Source organism: Enhydra lutris, unplaced genomic scaffold, assembly GCF_002288905.1.
Source record: "Enhydra lutris kenyoni isolate GAN:26980312 unplaced genomic scaffold, ASM228890v2 scaffoldscaffold32, whole genome shotgun sequence".
In the NCBI taxonomy this organism is placed as follows: domain Eukaryota; kingdom Metazoa; phylum Chordata; class Mammalia; order Carnivora; family Mustelidae; genus Enhydra; species Enhydra lutris.
Genome location: NW_019154116.1, coordinates 14,041,483 through 14,061,105, shown reverse-complemented (window position 1 = coordinate 14,061,105; position 19,623 = coordinate 14,041,483).

Here is a 19,623-nt window from a genome sequence, read left to right as displayed (position 1 = left end):
TACTCCATACTATTGATCAAAACAAGTCCTGAGTTCAGCCCAGAGTCAAGGAATAGAGATATAAACTCCATCTCTTAGTAGAAGGATCTTCACTGTCATGTCGTGAGGACACAGATATAGAGAGAGACAAAATTTGTGGCCATTTTTATAATCTGCCCCAGTATCACATCAGCTGATTGAGCCTCGGAAGAAGCAGAGGATTTAGAATGCTGTGGAGCTGTGATTGAAACCATTAAGCTGTGCTTGACTTTAGGCAAGAAAAGAAACTCAGTTTTGCTTTAATTTCTCCTTCTAAGGAGAGCTAGTCGTGCTGCTAGCTTTCATTCATGGCTTCTGCACAAACAAACTTCTGAAGGATCCAACTCTAGAGAGCTAAGTGGGCAGAGCCTTTGTGTGCAGAAAATGGTGCCTCTTGTTGGGTTGAACCCAAGCAAAGACCTTTCCTGGGTGGCAAAGTGAAAGAACGAGGAGCTCGGGGTGACTGTAAGGTTCCTAGCCTGGGCATCTGGAAGGCTCACGTCATCCACCAAGATGGAAAGGACTATGAGTAAAGCAGCTTTGAGGGGAGCCTAGAAGGTCAGCTTTACACGTGAGATCCCAAGTCAGCATTCATGTGGAAAAGCCAAGTAGGCACTACACACATGAATCTGGACTTGAGAAGAGCGGTGCAGGCTGAAGGTGGAAATTTGGGAATCATCAGCTCATAAATGGATTAAAGATCGTGAGACTGGATGACACCACCAAAAGAGCGATTCAGGGAGAGAAGAGAGGGCTCTATAATTTAGCTCTGAGTGCCTCCAATCTAACGGGTCAGGGAGAAAAGAGGAAACCACCAGTGGAGGCTAGATAAGAAGGAAAGTGGAGAGAACAGATATCCTGGAGGCCAAAGAAGAAAGCCACAGAGAAGAGGAGGTCACAGTATAAAATGCCACTGATAGGTGAACCCCATGAGAACTGAGTATTATCCGGGGTCTAGGAGTGCAGAGATGCTTGGAGAAGTCTTGGTGGAGGGTGGAGCAAGGACCTGACTGGCAAATCTTCTAACAGGTTGAGAAGTAGGAAGTAGGAAATGTGGGAGCGACATAGGCATTGATAAAGTAGGAAGCAGAGATGCAAAGGATCCTAATTAGTGAGTCAGAACAGAGGACTGGTAGGTGCTAGACCAAGGGTGAAGTTCACGTGTGACTCTTACAAGCTGTGTGACCTTGGACACAACACCTGATTATTCTAAACTTTAGTTTGCCCATACATAAGATGTTGGTACTAATAGCACCTCCATCCCCATGTTAATTTGAGGATTCAATAAGACAATCTACGTGACAAGCTTCACAGCCCATGGGAAGCACACAGTCTAGACTAAGACCATGATGGTGAGGATGCTTATTCACAGGTCCGTCTGCCTAGAGTTTGGGGCTTTTTTTTAAGGTAAAATTCACCTACCATAAAATTAACTATTTTAAAATGCGATTTGGTGGCATTTAGCACATTCATAATGTTTTTCAGCCATAACCTCTATTTGCTTCAGAATAATTTCATCATCCCCAAAGAAGACCCTCTAACCATTAATCACTGTCCATTCCCCTCCCCCAGCCCCTGGCAAATGCCAGACTGCCCTCTGTCTCTATAGAAGTACCTATTCCAGATATTTCATATAACATGTGACCTTTCATGTCTTTCTTTCACTTAGGGTAATACTGTCAGAGGACGGTCATGTTGTCACATGAATCAGAACTTCATTCTTTTTTATGGTTGAATAATATCCCACAGAAAGAAAATGCCACATTTTGTTACCATCCATTCGTTGATGGGCAAAGTGGTTTCCACTTTTTGGCTACTGTAAATAGTACTGCTACGAACATTCATATGCAGGTATTTGCTTGAGTGCCTGTTTCCAATAATCTGGAGTTCACGCCTGAGAGCGGAATTGCTGGGTTCCATGCCTGCGGTTCCAACAGCACAAAACAAGGCTTTCAAGAATATGATTTTCCACTAGTCCACTCGACTACAGCTTCCTAAAGTCAAGGACCATGCTTCACTCTTCTTTGGGGGCATGGCTTTAGGAGCAGGAGAACAGAAGGTACCAACTGTAAGCATTGCTTCCTATTCAGCATTTTTTTTCAATCATTTAAAAAACAGAAAAGCCATTTGTAGCCCACAGGTAGTACAAAAACAAGAGGAGAGCCAGCCTGGACTCCCGGGCCGTGGTTTGCCACTTACGTGTGCCCCACGGTACCAGGCTATTCTGTGCTTGTGAGTATTATAATGTTAAAATGAACTTCAGTTTTATCTTTATGAGAGGGCTGATCATGGCCATGTTCATAGAAAATATACCTGGAAATGCTTCTCAGGAAGCTTCATCAGGAAGCAAATCAGGTATTCCTCTGGGTCACAAAATGCATATGCACATAACCCACAGTCCGTCACAGACGCCATCAAGTCAGCACTGCATTCTAAGGTCTAGAAATAGAAATCATAAAAGAGGAAACAGACATGGAACTCCGAGAGGTTTGCAAAAGAAGGAAAGAAATCAGTGACTCTGACTGGAGACTGAGGGCTGAGCCCCAGGGGATCAGAACAGAGGGAGTGAGGAGAAGAGTCTTTTAGACACAAACATCCAGGGGCAGGTTTGACAGCCGGGAGAGAGTGGTCAGGGATGGACGTGATAATCATCCCAGATACTGGTGAGCACATACCAGTTAGTTTGGCTGAAAAGAAGAAAATGGTATGACTTTTTACACCAGTTTTTTCATGCTTGGTCCTGAGTGAGATCCACAAAATAACAGACCTTTTGGCCTGAAAGAGATTTCAGAAGAGAACATGTCTCCTTTTGTTTTGTTTTTCTTCAAACCTCCTGATGCCAACTCCCAGTCTATCCTGGCAGCTTCCTGAAACAGCAGTGGGTCGCCAAGACTTTTGAGAACTTGTTATGGACGTGAAATCCCTCCTCTTTAATTTAAGTCCATTCCCACTAATTTGGTCCTCCACAAACCTGATTTAAAACTGGCTCACATTCCCCACATTAAGATCTTTCATTTGACTAAAGATGGTCATTAAGCCTCCCTCTGCCTGCTTTTCTCTGAACCAAACAACCCCAAACCCCTGAACCTTTTCCCATAGAACTAATTGTCATCCTTTACAACGTTTTTATAACTTTGGTTTCTTCATGTCATTTTTTTAACAGCAGAAACAAATACCCTCCCCTCCCAAATGTGTTCTCTAGAGAAGCCTGGTCTACAAGTGGAACACTTAAAGGAAGAATATACAAAGGAGAAAGAATCCCTAAACCAATTCTGGGTTTTATTTCTGGCGTGTCAGTGCCATGCTGGCTTTTTCCCACACAACTACTCTATTTCTGAGGAGTATTCGTTTAGTAACCCGAGCCCACTCCACCCAGGTCACTTCACCACTAAACTTGTAATCATCCCAACGAGAACAGCTGTAATAGTGGTATCTAAACTTGTCGCCTGGTGCTAAGGCTCATGGCAACCCTAAGTGGGAGGTCTGTCATTATCCACACTTGACAGTGAAGGACATGGACAGGGAGAGGTTCAGGAACTGGCCTGAGACGATCCCGCTAGTCAGTGGTGGGAGCCTGCCTTGGTGGACCTTGCTGGGTCCCTGGGTTTCCCGTGTTCAGTTACAGGCAATGTTGTTGTATTCCTGACTCTGTTTCTTATCTGTGGACTGTAATTAACAGTAGCTTTTCTCATATATTTCTACTCAATTTATATCCAGCAAATTGTTCCCTCAACACTTTCCTGATTTATCAAGGTCATTTTCAAATTTATGCTGGCTGTCAGTCTCGAGAATTAGCAATTCCTCCTAACTCAGTAACATCTGTGGTGTATTTGAGTCATCTTCATTCCCAATATGGAGGCTTAGAAGTTTAACGCTCGGGGGTGTCTGGGTGGCTCAGTGGGTTAAGCCTCTGCCTTCGGCTCAGGTCATGATCTCACAGTCCCGGGATCGAGCCCCACATCAGGCTCTCTGCTCGGTGGGGAGCCTGCTTCCCCCTCTCTCTGCCTGCTTCTCTGCCTACTTGTAATCTTGGTCTGTCAAAAAAATAAAATCTTAAAAAAAAAAAAATTGAAGTTTAACCCTTGGAAGATAGATGTTAAAAGCTGGAAGAGTTAAGATTATATTCCAGGCACTGTTGTAGGCATGTTGCCTACCTTCACCAAAGCCCTAAAAGGTGGCTGCTATTGCTCCTTTTAATGTTACAGATTGAGGCACAGAGAGGGTGCAAAACTTGCCCATGGTCACTCAGCTAAAAGTTTGCTGACATTTTTACGAGTAGCCTTAGATTTCAAAAATATTCTACATAGATCTTGTTTCCAATTTGTCCTTAAACAATCTTTGTCTCAATAAGTGATTTTATGTAAGGATAGAACTACAGATGAGATTAAAGAAACTTTAGGACTTTGAAGTCATACAGCAAGACCATTCACTATTGTTCTGGGATGGTGTGGGTGCAGACATCTTCCTCTGAACAGAATAGAAGGTGAGTCCATAGCTGCCAAGCACGCGTTCTAAAATCTCTGGGCTAGTGAGTGTCACGTGGTTATAATACAGGCTATAAACGGTTATGCTTTGTGGGTTTTACAGGAATGTTCTAGAATATTGGTACTGAATCATTTCCCAAATTTTCTCATGTGGATAGAGGACATAGAAGAATGGTCCTCTATGCAAAGCAATTCGCCCACCAAAAGAACAATGAAAATAGTGGCCAAGAGCAGAAATTCAAGAGTCAGATAGCAAGAACTAGAACTCTGGTATTTACCCTTTCCATGGGTGCATCTGGACAATTTATGTAATCTCTCTAAACCTCAGTGTCCTCATCTGTGAAATGGAGCCTATGCTGGTATACACCTCATTTGGTCGCTCTGAGGGCTAAATGATATAATTCGTGGTACTCAGCATTGGTACATAGTGATTAGCACCTAATTCACAGTATTTAGCATTGGGCAAAATAAATGTTAGCCATTACTAACCGGACAGGCTTAGGATACAATACAAATTCCGCCATAGGTTTTAAAGCGTAGCTTTTGGGATCTGCTTTCAGGACTAACAGAAGATTCAGGAGGGGGGAGTGGAAGGCAGTATCTGTGTTGGGTGGAACACAGGAAGCAAGGTCTCCCTGAGGCTACCCCTGGGCAGCAGCGTCCAGGAGGCACAGAAGGAAAGCGTTTCAGTGCCACCATGAAATGAAGCCCACCAACTAAAATTGCTTCGACTGTCCCTGACTGTTTCATCAAGAGAAACACAAGGATCCCTCCTACCTTCACAAGTTTAATGCGAAACTGTGACATTGACACATAGCCAGTGAGTACGTCATTGGAATGAAAACAAGCGTAAGAAGATGACATCACATAGAGTGTTTACAGTGTAACATGGGGTGAGTTGTTTAGCTGCCCTAGTCCTTCTTCTCCTCAGTGGATATCACTGTCCACCGAACATATCCTACAGGCCACATACCTAGAGTAGCCCCCATATCCATGAGAGGGACGTTCCAAGCCCCCCAGGGGATGCCTGAAACTGTAGATAGTACCAAACCCTATAAAAATACTATGTTTTTTCCCATACAAACATACCTATTATAAAGTTTGATGTGTAAATCAGGCACAGGAAGAGATGAACAACAATAACTAATAATAAAATAGAACAATTATAATAGTATACTATAATAAGAGTTATGTGAATGAGGTCTCTCTCTCAAAATCTCTTATACTGTACCCAAAATTCTTCTTTCTTTTCTTTTCTTAAAGATTTTTTATTTATTTATTTGACAGAGAGAGAGCACAAGCAGGGGTAGCAGCAGGCAGAGGGAGAGAGAGAGGTAGGCTTCCCGCTGAGCCGAGAGCCTGATGTGGGGTTCAATCCCAGGACTCTGGGATCATGACCCGAGCCGAAGGCAGCTGCTTAACCAACTGAACCACCCAGGCGCCCCTGCTCAAAATTCTTCTTATAATGATTTGAGATGATAAAATGCCTGCATGATGAGATGAAGTGAGGTGAATGATGTAGACATTCTGACATAGTTAGGTTACTCTTGACCTTCTGAGGACACGTTAGAAGGAAAATCATCTGCTTCCAAACCAGGTTGACCATGGGTAATTGAAACATTCACAGATAAGGAGGGAAACTACTGTAGATTGAAGTTTTCTACAAGTCACATTAAAGAAAGTAAGGAGAAATAGATAAAATTAATTTTAATAATATACTTTATTTAGTCCATTTTAACCAAAGTAATATTTCAGCATGTAATTAATACAAAAAATATACTTGTGACAGTTTTGCATTCCTTTTTTCAAAATCTTCAAACTTGGTGTGTATTTTACAGTTTCTGCACAGCTCACTTAAGAACACTGCAATCTCAGTAGCCACATGACTAGTGGCTACCATATTGACGCATGTTGGTCTAGGGCACACTCAGCTTTTAGAAAACCACTGATCCTAAAACTACACTTTAGGACGTCTGGGTGGCTCAGTTGGTTAAGCGTCTGCCTTCAACTCAGGTCATGATCTCAGGGTCCTGGGATCTCACCCCACATCGGGTTCCCTGCTTAGTGGGGAACCTGCTTCTGCCTTTCCCTTTGCCTGTCACTCCCCCAGCTTGTGCCCTCTCTCTGTCTCTCTCTGTCAAATAAATACATAAAATCTTAAAACACACACACACACACTTTAGCGATGGGAACAAAGGCAAGGATGAAAACTTTATGCCATTGATCCATATATGAAGAATTAAACGACACCAGTAAATGACATTTTTATCTTGGCATATAATAAAAGATGGGAATTCAAGCTTAGAGCCCAGAATGACATCTCTCAGAAGGAAGGTCCCATAAAAAGTCATTTAAAAAGGCTAACATGAGATTAATAAATGTGACTTTCAGCTGAAGAAATTGAGCTGGTTCTCCTTAAAGAAAGGGTTTTAGGCTTCCTTTAATCTCTTTCATTAACATTTTGTAATTCAGCAAAAATCTGAATTCTTTAGCAAAAAACAAGAATGTTTACAGTAGCTCTATTCATAATAGCCACAAACAGACATTCTGAAACAACCCAAACGTCTTTCAGTGGGTGAATGGTTAAGCAAGCTGTGGTATAGTCACACTCTGGAATACAACACAGCAATGGAAAAGAATGAACACTTAAGACAGGCAACCATTTGAATAGCTCTCGGGGGAAATATGGTGAGTGAAAAAAAAATCCATCTCTAAAAAGTTGCATATTATTTGGTTCCATGTACATATTTTCAAAATAACAAAATAAGGGAGATGGAGAGCAGATTAGCGATTGGTGGTTGCTATGGGGTAGGGGTTGGCGGAAAAGAATTTGGGTGTGACTACAAAGGGTGGCGTGAGAGTCTGTGGTAAGGGCACAATCTGATTTTTTGTCTGTAGCTGGGCTAACACAAATATCCACAGGTGATAAAATTGCATAGAACCTTACACACACACACACACACACACACACACACAAATAAGTGATTTTGAAGCTGGTGAAAGCTCAGTAAACCTCTATGGGTTGTACCAATGTCAATGTCCTGGTTTAGTGGTTATGTGAGATGCAGTCATTGGAGGAGACTAGGTGAAGAGTACATGAGATCTCCCTGTCCTTTTTTTTTTTTTTTTTCAACTTCCTATGCAGCTATAATTATTTTATTTTTTAAAATACATAAAAAAAAAAAAAGATCCTTAGGAAAAGTGATAGCTGGTTGGCAAAGCTGGGCCCTACAGATAGTAGCTCTGATTGAAAATCCAGGAACTGGGTTCTAGTGAAAAGGGAGAGGTAGGCCAACATCCATTTCTTAGATCCAGAAATCAACACAGGAAAACAAGGAGAGAAATAATTGCTTTGGTACAAACCAAACCAATTCTGATCGCAGACCTCTGTCCTCCAGCCACAGGAGTTTACCGCCTTCCAAATCCACAAAGTATGTTTTATGGCCTCAATGGGCCAAGTTGTATGTTGCTCATCCCGTGATGTTGCAACACCTAATTTTCAAAACCCACAAGAAAGTTATGGCAAAGAAGGGGCAATTGTGAAACCTATACAATGTGCTTGTTTTTCTGCTTTCATTAAAATTACAACTTACATGAATCTGTTTCTCCTTAGGCACTCAATTCTTTCAGAATATAGGTGAAAACATTGCTTTTTATTTGTGTTATCCTTTTCCTAATGGCTGATAGAAACCGGCTTTGAGGTTTAAATGTTAGTCTATTTAAAACTAAACCCTGGGGGAGGGGGGGGAAGAAAAGAGGAAAAAAGGAAAAAAAAATACCAAAAATACAGCCCTACACCCTGAAAACTACACAGGGAATGCATTCTGCATTTTTTGATCTATGCACTTTCTGACCACAAGAGGGCTTCTTTTATTCCCAGCCGGAAAACCTGGCAGAATAGTCTTTAATTTGGAATTTACAAACATCTTAGGAAGAACAAAGAATTGAAAACCAAGTGTTCCCTCTAAATACTGAGACTTGAATGACTACAGTTTTGTAAAATGTGGAATTTATTGAAGATCTTCTGTGATATATACTTCAAAGCTCGGTTTCCTATTTTTATATTTGGCATTCTACCTGATGGAAATTAGCCAACCACTTAGGAGGCATGTTCATGCTTTCATTTCCCAGTTGGTGAATGAAGTAGGGCCAAGTGCTGTCTTTATTTTTGTTAGTTTTATTATTAACATATAGAGCTCAGCATATTGCTTGGGTTCAATAAGCACTTTCTAGTCAATGGCTCCTTATGCATTATTTAAGATAATTCTGTCAAGCTAGAAAATGAATTTCCCTAAGTATACCCCCCATGCCCCATGCCAAACCCTGCTTATAGATTTCAGTCCCTTTGGCTGTAAAGCAAATGTTTTGGAAGAAAGACTCTTCTTATTCCTCTTGAGATAGAACCCAAGGTTTTAGGATAAGAGAGGCCAGAGTCCAGATTCCTGGAATGCTAGGAGAGGACATGTAGACTTTGCAGCATGTTTTTGGGATTTGCTCATTTGTCCTCGGCTTTGCCTATGGGCCACCTTCACTGCACATGGGGGTCACCCAAAATTTAGGTTCCTTTCCTCTACTATTTGCATTGCTGACAGCTGGTAGAACTCAAATACAATACCCCATTGAGCCAGAAGTTGGCATTATGCCATTATTTCTTGATTCCTTGCCCATTTACAGAACTTTCTACATCCTATTAGTTTTGAAAAGTTTTGAAAAGCATATGCAAATGAGACAAAGAGTGCGTGTGTGCGTGTGCGCGCTGGTCATCAGTCTCAAAGTTTTCTGGTGAACCAAAACTGAAAGAAGTTTCCATCAAATTCTTCCATTTCTTAAACTAGAAAATTCAGTTGAAATCCAAATCAATGAATATTCTCCACTGACATCTCTTTGGAAGGAGACCTGGGATGAGTGTCCCCCTATTTATTTTGGTTATGAGGAGGATGCAGCACCTGGAACCTTCTCCGTCTGTCTCTGGCCTTGCTCTGCCTCCCAATTCCAAGAGTGAGAAAGGCACGAGGAGATAAGAGACAGAGGCCAGGGGTGAGCTTTGCCTGGAGGTGAGCAGGGGGGCGCCGGTTCATTTCTGACACTGTCTCCATCTCATTGGCCGTGAGCTAAGGCAATCAGATGGGCTTCTGGGAAACATGACCATGATTTGCTCTGGGGAAGCATGGACAGATTAAATCACACAATTGCTGAAAACAATATCTGTACGGAGGACACCCAACCGGGAGTCTTGAGCTCTGGGTCTGAGGTCCTTGTCTGCCATCACGTGGCTCTGGGATCTGACCTCCTTGCCATGTACCAGTTCCGTGCTATGGTGAAATAAAGACAATATCTAAAATTATCTTGGCTGTCTAATTTCTAAAGTTCGGCTCAGTACTAACCTCAACCTAACTCAGTGTGTACTGTGTACAGCCCAACAATTATTGGGCCTTCTGAAAAACAGAGCTCTGAAGCCAAATTCTCTTTCCACGTGATGGAAAGGAATTGTTTGTGTTGAAGACCAAGCTGAGAACGTCAGCTAGAATCTACAGGATGTGATTTTTTTTTTTTTTTTTTTTTTTTTTAAGCAAAGCCTATGACTAGCATAAATCCACTAGCTACACCCTTGGAGGTACCAAGTCTGAGCGATGGGCCCAGAAAGAACAAAGCTTTAGTGTTTGATATTTCCAAAGGAATGTTCAAGTTTCCCAGTCAAGTTCGGTCCCACGTAAGTGAGAAGGGTTAACGTTTGTTTCTTAGCAGGGCCTGGCTTTGGTGGGGACTGGATGAGCACGTTTGTTTTATGTGTTCCTGTGTGTAGTATGTGACTTCTTAGAGCCCTGTGGACTCTAGCTCAAAAGAAAAAGCAGATACCATGTAAGGTTGGCTGCAGGAATGGCAAACACATTTATGCACAAAGTTAGATCACTGTGGGCCAGATCTATAGCTGCAGGGAAGGCTGTGAGGGCGCTGGGGACAGTCTCTCCCATGTGGCTTTCTCCAGGGCATGGTCCTGCCTGGCCTTGTCTTCTGGCAGAGCCCTTCTTGGCAAGGCCAGGCCTTGCATGGCGGGAATCACTTATTAGTGATAAAGTGATTATATCAATCACTTTGTTCTGGACTGCTTGCTTTTCTTCCATAAAGTCTACAAGACCTTCTTTTTTTTCTTTTTTTCTTTAACCTACTTATGCTTTTAGTAGTCTAGTCAACCCTCTGGAGAGCTGTTGCCAGGGCTGGAATGGACGGAGAGGAAGAGAGGAGAGAATCGGTGCACAATGAAGGGGCGGGGGCTGCTGATGGGCCAAGCACCAAAATAATGCATCACTGTCCAAGCAAGGGGCCCAGCAGGCCCCTTCAAGCAGCAGCCTCTCCGTATTGGAATGTCCTCAAGGTCACCTGAGGGGCCACGTGACGGTCTGGTGCTGGACCTCAAACGGCTCCTGAAAGGTATTTTGATAGACCAAGAACTTTGAGACAGAAACGGCCATTTTTAGTTGGCGGGATTCTTAAATGGGCACAGGAAAGTGAAAGGACTTGCCAAAGATGACAGAGAGTCTGCTGGAAATTCAAGTGTTTTTACCTTTCCACATATTTTGTTTTTTTAACAAAAGGTATCTGGTTTCTTTGCAATGCACTGTAGTTTGTCATGTTTATGAGATTTATTTTCTTACTGGATCGAGAGTTTGCTGGGGATAGGGAAAAAAGAAGCTTAGGGAATGTTTAAAACTCCACTTGAACATTTAGGGTTATTAATTCTCATGAAAAGAAATATTTATTTAAAGAGCTGATTTCATTATATTATAACCTTGTGAATAAACAGACCAAGGGCCTGAGTATGGGGAGGAAGTACAAGGAATTAATAATGAAGAGAGGTGGAAGGAAGGGGGCCAAGAGTTATCAAACACACGGGGCTGACAGACATTATTTCGTTGGGTTCATACTTGTAAATACCATATCTCCATTTCATAGATGTGGAAACTGAGGCTCAGAGATAAGAAGTAAACTACTTGGAGTTCATACAGGTAATAACATGATAGATCAAGAATGGGAACCCTCGGCTAGTTCAAGGAAAGACCGTTTCATGCTTCACAGGCTATGGTGGAAAGAAAACAGGGCTTACACACTGTCTGGGGGCGGGGGGGGGGTCGTTAAGGGAGTGGGTCTGAGTTTTAAACCCAGTTCTGGGACTGGTTAGTGTGTGCCCTTAGGAAAGATCACTTCATGGATCTGGGCCTGTTTCCTGACCTTTTAAGGTGCTTAAATTCAGGCCAGGTGCAAACCTACCACCTTTTTGGATAAGCACATTTACTCTGTCTCCTTTGGTAACGCAAACCAACCTACGCCGCTTTCAAAGTGTCCTTCCCCACCCCTACTCTGCCCCACACTCCCGTGTCTGCTGGAAGGGAGAGGAGTCCATGGGGCACAGGGATGTGGCCAGGAGCAAACTGAGAACTGATGGTGAGCAAGTGTGCTTGGGTGGAAACGTCTTTATCATGCTTAAGTCAAGCATTGTTCGCTAATTAATTGGGACCTAATTCAAATATCCTGAAATGCGTGCATCTTCATGGTTCACTGGGACTCGACAATTGTATACACATGTGTAAACCACCACCCAGATCAAGTTCAAAAAACTTTTCAAGTTCCCTCCTTCTGCTTTCTAGTCAACAGCGCCTCCTCCTTACCCCAGGAAGACAACCACTGTTCTGATTTCCATCACCATGGCTTAGTTTGATCTGTTCTGGAACTCGTATGTGTGGAGTCACATGTGTAAAGACTTACCAAATGCGAGAGGCACATGAGGCACATCAAGGGCTCCAGGAAGTAGATGGTAAAATTATTTTCCTAATGACTATGAGTTAGGGGTACCCGGTCTCTTCGTTGGGAGAGTGAAGGCCACAGGTGGGTGTAGAAAACTGTTTCTTCTTTCCAAGATGCTTATAAGTTTCTTGAAAACACGATCTGGTTCTTTCATAGGGTCTAACAAAATGAAAACACGATCTGGTTCTTTCATAGGGTCTAACAAAACAGTAGTACACATACCCTTTTCCCATTTCATATTTGTTTAAGTGATGCCTTTACACCTTCTGCATTCATTCATTTATGCATACGTTCATTCATTCAATAACAAATGTATTACTGTGCAAGTGTATGTAGGTGGCGGGATTAGTTACAAATGACATGCATAGTGTGTGTCTCCTGCGGCTCACATTCTAAGCTGGGAGACCAGCAATAGATGGCCTACACTAGAAGGTAGAGGGTCACTGGTGAAGGCAATAGGTTCACGAAGAAATGAGTCGGGTACTGTGAGAGAGTGGCAGCTTCCCACAACGTGGGGTTAGTAGGAGACTTCAAGTCACACTCAACCGGCTGCCAGTTTCAAGATACAGGATTAACACTGCGGCGTGAACTAGAATTTCATTACCCATCACGTTATTTATCCATCGCCTGCTACGTGCGAAGTGCGGACAACACTGATAATACAAAACTAAATGAGGCATGGATGAGTTACAGATCTCTGGAAGACCCTTGCCTTTAAGAAGTCTACATTGTTTTCTCTACTGTCATCATACACAGAAAAACATGAGTTCCTCAATCCACATTTTGAGAAGTTTTCCTGAGTCATGTCTCAAGCTGCTTTGAATGGGGGTCACTTGGCAGCTTTTCAGGGATGTGTAAAGAACCCATTCTGCTAGACAAAGGCAAAAAGACTTTCTTCTTTCCTGCAATGTTTCAGACATCTCTGGGGTCCCCCGGTCAGTTCACTGTCAGCAGACGCTTAGCAAAATAAATTGCACTCTAAGAAGACTTACTTTTGGGATTTTGAGAGTGCCTTGAAAACAGAGCATAGCATGTCCCAAGCTAATAAAATCAACACTACCACCCCACGTACACTCTCTCTGTCTCTCTTCTCTCTCTCTCTCTCTCTCAGAGGGTTAACCACTGTAGCTACTCGTGGACAAAGGTTTTCAGATGTGTTCCACAGATGAATGTTTGATGTCATGGGACAGGACAGAGCCAGAACAATTGAGTTCTCTTTGGCCAAAGCTTTCCCGTTAGTGTGTATCAGAAATGTGCAGGCTCTGATTGCAGAATAAGTAAACAGCACATAATGAGTTTTCAATAAACACTGCTGAGCCAGATTCCCAGTCTATTTGGAGAGGTTGATTTGACACGCAGAGCCTGCTGGGGGACTTGAGGACAGAGAGGTACAAGGAGTTGAAGTTCATGAATGGGAACAGGTGCACAGGGATGGGCTGTAGCCACCATGCAAAGGGAGAGGAGGTGAGACGCTTCTGATGGTAGGATGCACGAACCCCTAACAACACCCTTGTTGGAAATGCCCGTTTTATTTTCAGAAGAATCAGAATGCTGGGGGAAGGGGGAACTGGGGAGGTGTGAGACTCCTTTCATCTGCCTGCTTTTGTTTTTAAAAAATAAAATATAACAAAACAGAAACCTACAGCTGAGGGTAGTAACAGACCTAAAATCCCACACCTAGTTGAATGAGAATTTGACCCCGATCATTTTCTTGCCCATTTTGTGCCTTCCGCCAGAGGGCACAACCCAGTGGATTCCATTTGGCATCAAGAAATTTCTTAAAGATGTTTATGTTCTAACAGACTGAAGTTGGTTTTAACCGTTTCTTTCTTATTTTAACTAGAAACAAGTTAATTAACATGTCCATTAGAATTTACTTTCACTTGGACTTTTTTAAGACATGGAAAGCTGAAGAACCGAGAAAAAAGAGAGAGGCTCTAGTCCCAGATGCACCTTACAGACCCCTTCTCTGACGCCAGGAGTCGCTCGCTGCGCTGGCCTGGGATCCCTCAGGCAGCCTTTCTGTTTCCTGGGTATTGACTCTCCACTAACAAGTTAATGAAGCAATCAACAAGGTAATCAACACGTTTGGAATCCAAACAAACATTTTTCATTAGCACTTCGATGTCCTGGGTCATGTTCCCCAGAAACAGAGCCTGAGGGCAAGATACCAAGGCTTGTGGTTTCCGGAGCAATTCCTCCTCAGAAAACACGGAAGGGAGTGTATTAGTTGGCCAAAGGTGCTGTAACAAAATGTCATAGACTGGGTGGCTTAACCAATGGAAATTTATTTTCTCACAGTTCTGGAGCTGGCTGGAAGCCTAAGGTGGAAACTTGACAGGGCTGGGTTCTGGTGGGGCCTCTCTCTGCGCTATAGACAGCCTCCCTCTTTCTGCCTCTTCATGGGGTTGTTTCTCTATGTAATGTTTGCCTGTGACTCTCTGTGTCCCAATTTCCTCTTCTTGTAAGGACAATAGTCAAATTGGATTAGGGCGAATTCTAACAGCCTCATTTTAAATTCATTACTTGTTTAAAGGCCCTATCTTCAAATAGAGTCCCATTCTGAGGACTGGGGGTTAGAGCTTCCATGTACAAAAGTGAGAGAACACAATTCAGTGCATAATGGGAAGTTAGAAAAGGGAAACAAGAAAGAGGAAGGAGGGGAGAGAGAACCTGATCTCTGGGAAAACCTAGTCTCAGCCTGGTCCATGGGGTAAAGGGGCATTGGTACCATCAATCAAACCATAGAGTGGTCCCACTTTGAAGTGAGGAATCTGGGTCTTTCTCTGACTGTATCTGTTAGTTCACCGCCAAGCCACCAAGATATATCTGGTGGGGAGGTGGGGGTCTTCAAGTATCTGCCCGTGCATGTCCAGACAAGACAACTCCTGTGAGCCAAGAGCACTTTTCTGGAGAGAGTCACACAGCTGTCAACTGTGGCCCATTTAAGCACTCAAGCAGCTGGGGGCAGGGTCCCTGGGCAAGACATCAACATCACCCTAAACACAGGTCTTCCGGGGGCCCTCTGTTTATTACAGAAACTTACCAATCTCCCATCCCCATTTGTTAAGCCCACCCTCCCAGATTCAACACGGGACATGGGAGGACTGCCGGGAGATAGAACGGGAGGGTGCAACCTCTTCCTTCCATCCGCACATGGCACTACCCTGGGCCCAGTTTCCCAGGCCTGAATACTTGACTTCTGGTCAACCACCACATCTCACAGCCCCACCTCTTCATTTGTTTTCAACTCCATCTTCTCTCCCTTCTCCTGGCCATCGCCCTAGCTCAGCAAGCTATTACTTCTCATCCCCAACACTAAAGAGTTTCTTCCTAGATCTCTCTTCCTCTACCTAAACCCCAACCAACTTTTCCACAGCAGCCACGTTCACTTCCCTGCTCAACACCCTCGATGGCTTTGCTTCCCTGTAGAGATAGTCCATCTCTAATGTGACTCACCGAGCCTTCCTTCCCTCTTGTGGCTGCTGCCTTCTGCCTCCAACCACCCTCCCACCCCCCAATCTGTTCTTAACAACCACATTTAGCTTCTTTTTGTCATTGGACTGTCAACATCCTTTCCTGGCAGACAGTTTGTCCTGAGCTCCACTGACTCCTACCCACATCCCCCGGCCATCAGACATGGTCCACGTAACACTTTTTCTGGGTGGTCTTGCCTTGGCCTCCTGGTTTCATTGGTTGCCTTTGCTACAGATTCCTTGGCTCTGGCACCAACCACACTTAATTGCCACTGTGTGTTTAATGGTCTGTCCCCCTTCCTACACCACCGGCTCACAGAAGGCACAGTGGGAACCTATTGTGTTAGGTTGTGTCCCCCCAACCTTGTGTCCCTGCTCTGCTACTTCATAGTGCCTGACCTGTGTCTCGGTTTTTTTATTTATAAAATATAAATAATATACACAGTGTAATGCTCCTTGTAGTTTGGAGGATTAAATGATTGGTGAGGTGCACAAGAGCAGGTGCTTAGAGCAGTATTAGGTGTGTAGTAAGCACATGTTGGGGTGACTTATTATTTCCATGGCTAGTGGATACAGTTTTCCCAGCAGTAGTACTGGTATCTCTAGCACCAAGCAGAGTACCCAGCACATAAGATAAGAAAAATGAAAGGTGTTAGAACTGGCCTAGCAGCCCGATGGGATTAATATCACCTTCATCATTTCTTCTGATAGTTTCACTGATGATGAAACCAGAGGCATGACCGAAACCCAGCTTCAGTCTTATCTCTGATTTTACTTGCCTCCAAGGCAAATATTTAATATTAGTTTATAGTTGACATGAACAGCTTACGTTAATAGTAGATAGAAGCAACAAAACAAAACCCTTCTCGTCAGAAGAGGTGATGAGGTTACAACGGACTACAGTGACACCTGAAGCTAATCATTTCACAGCGTAAGAAATGCAGCCTGGGAATATTGGCTAATTCTTGTGAAATCCTCCCTCACCTGTCTGTTTTGTTGAATGAAGTGCAGCCAGCTGGAGTTTGAGCCATCTGGATGCATCTTTCCCGTGGCCCCAGGGAGCCCATCCATCAGGTCAGCCCACTCCAGGCACCTGCCACTATTCTCCAGCATCTTCCCCACCCAGACCCACCCAGGGCTCTGCTGGCTCACCAGGCCGCTGGCTTCCCTGGAGGGGAGCTTCCCAGCAGAAGCACCTCATCCTTCTCTGGGGCTCCACTCCCCTCCTCTCCTCCTCCACAAAGCCCACACTATGGCACAGAGCTCACTGACATACCCCTTCACCAAGGTGCCAGGAACAGTCAGCAGATGATGAAAACGTCTTTCCCACAGAACATGTCCGGGCCCATAAATCCACAGCCAGAACATTTTAGAGTTGGATACCAAACCATCTCCTTTCCATAGATGCAAAGGCAGGAATAACCAGAACAAGAGTAACTTTTTTTTTTTTTAAGATTTTATTCATTTATTTTTTTTTAACATTTTATTTGACAGACAGAATACAGAGGCAGAGAGGCAGGCAGAGAGAGAGGAAGGGAAGCAGGCTCCCCACTGAGCAGAGAGCCCGATACGGGGCTCAATCCCAGGACCCTGAGATCACGACCTGAGCCGAAGGCAGAGGCTTTAACCCACTGAGCCACCCAGGTGCCCCAGATTTTATTCATTTATTTGACAGAGATCACAAGTAGGCAGAGAGGCAGGCAGAGAGAGATAGATGGGGGGAAGCAGGCTTAGTGCTGAGCAGAGAGCCCAATGCGGGGCTCGACCCCAGGACCCTGAGATCATGACCTGAGCCGAAGGCAGAGGCTTTAACTCACTGAGCCACCCAGGCACCCCCAAGAGTAACTTCTTTAAGGCAATTCCATATGCCTCCCGTTTTCTCAGCAGTGTTTCTATGCACGTCCTTTCTTTCTCTACCTACCGTCAGTCGCCCTCTTTTCCCCTCTGGTTTTGTTGTTTTTCTTATTGTTTTCTTTTTTCTTTCCTTCTTCTTTTTAAAATAATGTAGTGTGGTCTGTCTACTTGAGTTCTGATCTCATTTCCTATTTCCTCACTAAGGTTATGGTGCTATTTGAACACCTAGCCAGAATTTGATGGAAAGGCATAAAAAAGCGGAAGGAATCACACCCCAGTAGGTAAGGCTGCCCACCCCGTAGAACCCTGAGAACACTGTTCTGGAGAGTTCTGCCATTCATCCAATGCTCACAGACACAGGAACATGAGTCATCAATGAGACACTGTTACCACCCGCTCTTCTCCCCCAAGCCTCCCTATTTAAAAAAAAAAAAAAAAAAGAGGAAATGGCCTCTGACATTGGGATGTATGAACAAGAGTTCCACACATGGCACAAAGCATGAGAACTTCTGCCGTGGACTTCCGCACTGGCTATAGGATGCTGGTCTCATGTTTGGTTTCCAAACCTCGAATCTAAAGTAAATGTCACTTGAAGTATGATTTGTAGGGAGCAACATAAAGGCTGATTCAGGAGGAAAAACAAAGGCCAAATGGTACTACTGTTACAGGACTTCTGTAATTTTAAAAATAATTATAATTTTTAAAGGAATATTCGGCATGTGAAAGAATGAAAATAAAGAGAGCTATAATTGCCTTTAAAATGCATAAAGCAATTATTAGGGAAGAAAGAAGGTCAATTAGCCACACTAGTCAATAAAGCTGAAACGAGATGTTGGGAAACTTGTTCAAAGAAAAGTTTGCTTAAACTTACCAAAAAACTCTCTAATCGTGAGAAAGGAGAGAGGAGTCTTAGGCGACTCTGACAGAGGCGGTTACAGATTTGTTAACCCTGTAGACGGAAACAAGAAATTCTACAGCTAGAGCTGTTCGGGACAAAACCGTGTCATTCCTAAACTGGGGGGGCTCCGTTCTCTAGTTAAAAGGATCTACGACCGGTTTTACAATCTCCCGCCGTGTTATTTCCAGATCTTTCAGAGCCACGTGAGTGAAGGTGCGAGGTCATATCAGCCTTCCACCCACACCACGCTGGGGCAGCTCACCAAGGGAAAAGGATTCCGGAATATTTCTTTTCCAAGCCTCACTCCCCAGGATGCCAGATGAGATAGGCTATAAATTTGTTCAGCATCCAAAAAGTCATCCTGTGAAAACTACAATTTGAGGCAAATAAAAATGAAAAATAAAAAGGGCTAGAAATGATTAGAGAATTTACTCAGTAGCTATAAAACCCATCTAGGGTTAAAAACTATTCTTCTGTTTCCTTTTATCCCACCAGCAATGTAGAAAGAATTCATTTTCTTTTTTTTTTTTAAAGATTTTATTAATTTATATGAGAACGAGAGAGAGCATGTGAGCGAGCACGAGGCCAGGGCAGAGGGAGAGGCAGAGGGAGAAGCAGGCTCCCCACAGAGCAGGGAGCCCGATGCAGGGCTCGATCCCAGGACCCTGAGATCATGACCTGAGCCGAAGGCAGACACTGAACTGACTGAGCCACCCAGGCGTCCCGAAAGACTTCATTTTCGTAGTTGTTCAGAACATGTTAGCATCCAGAACTGACACGCTGACTCCTGTCTCTTTTTCTGGTCTCCTCTGCTGAGGGGACACCCTGGAAGGAGGACGCCTTCAGACCCGAGGTGGGTGGATAGTCGCCACCTCCTGGACCTCAACTGTTCTTCGCAAGCACACCCTGGCTCCAGGGACTGCCATGCCCACCGCCTCCCTTGCACACGTTTCTGGAATTGGCAGTAAAGTGGCATTTGCGCTACTTGTGTCCCAACAGAAAAGAAAACCTGTTGCCGGGAACAAGAAGCAAATCCGCCCAGAAGACACATTCTTTTCAGGAAAGCAGTGTGTGTGCCTCGCTTGTAGACCAC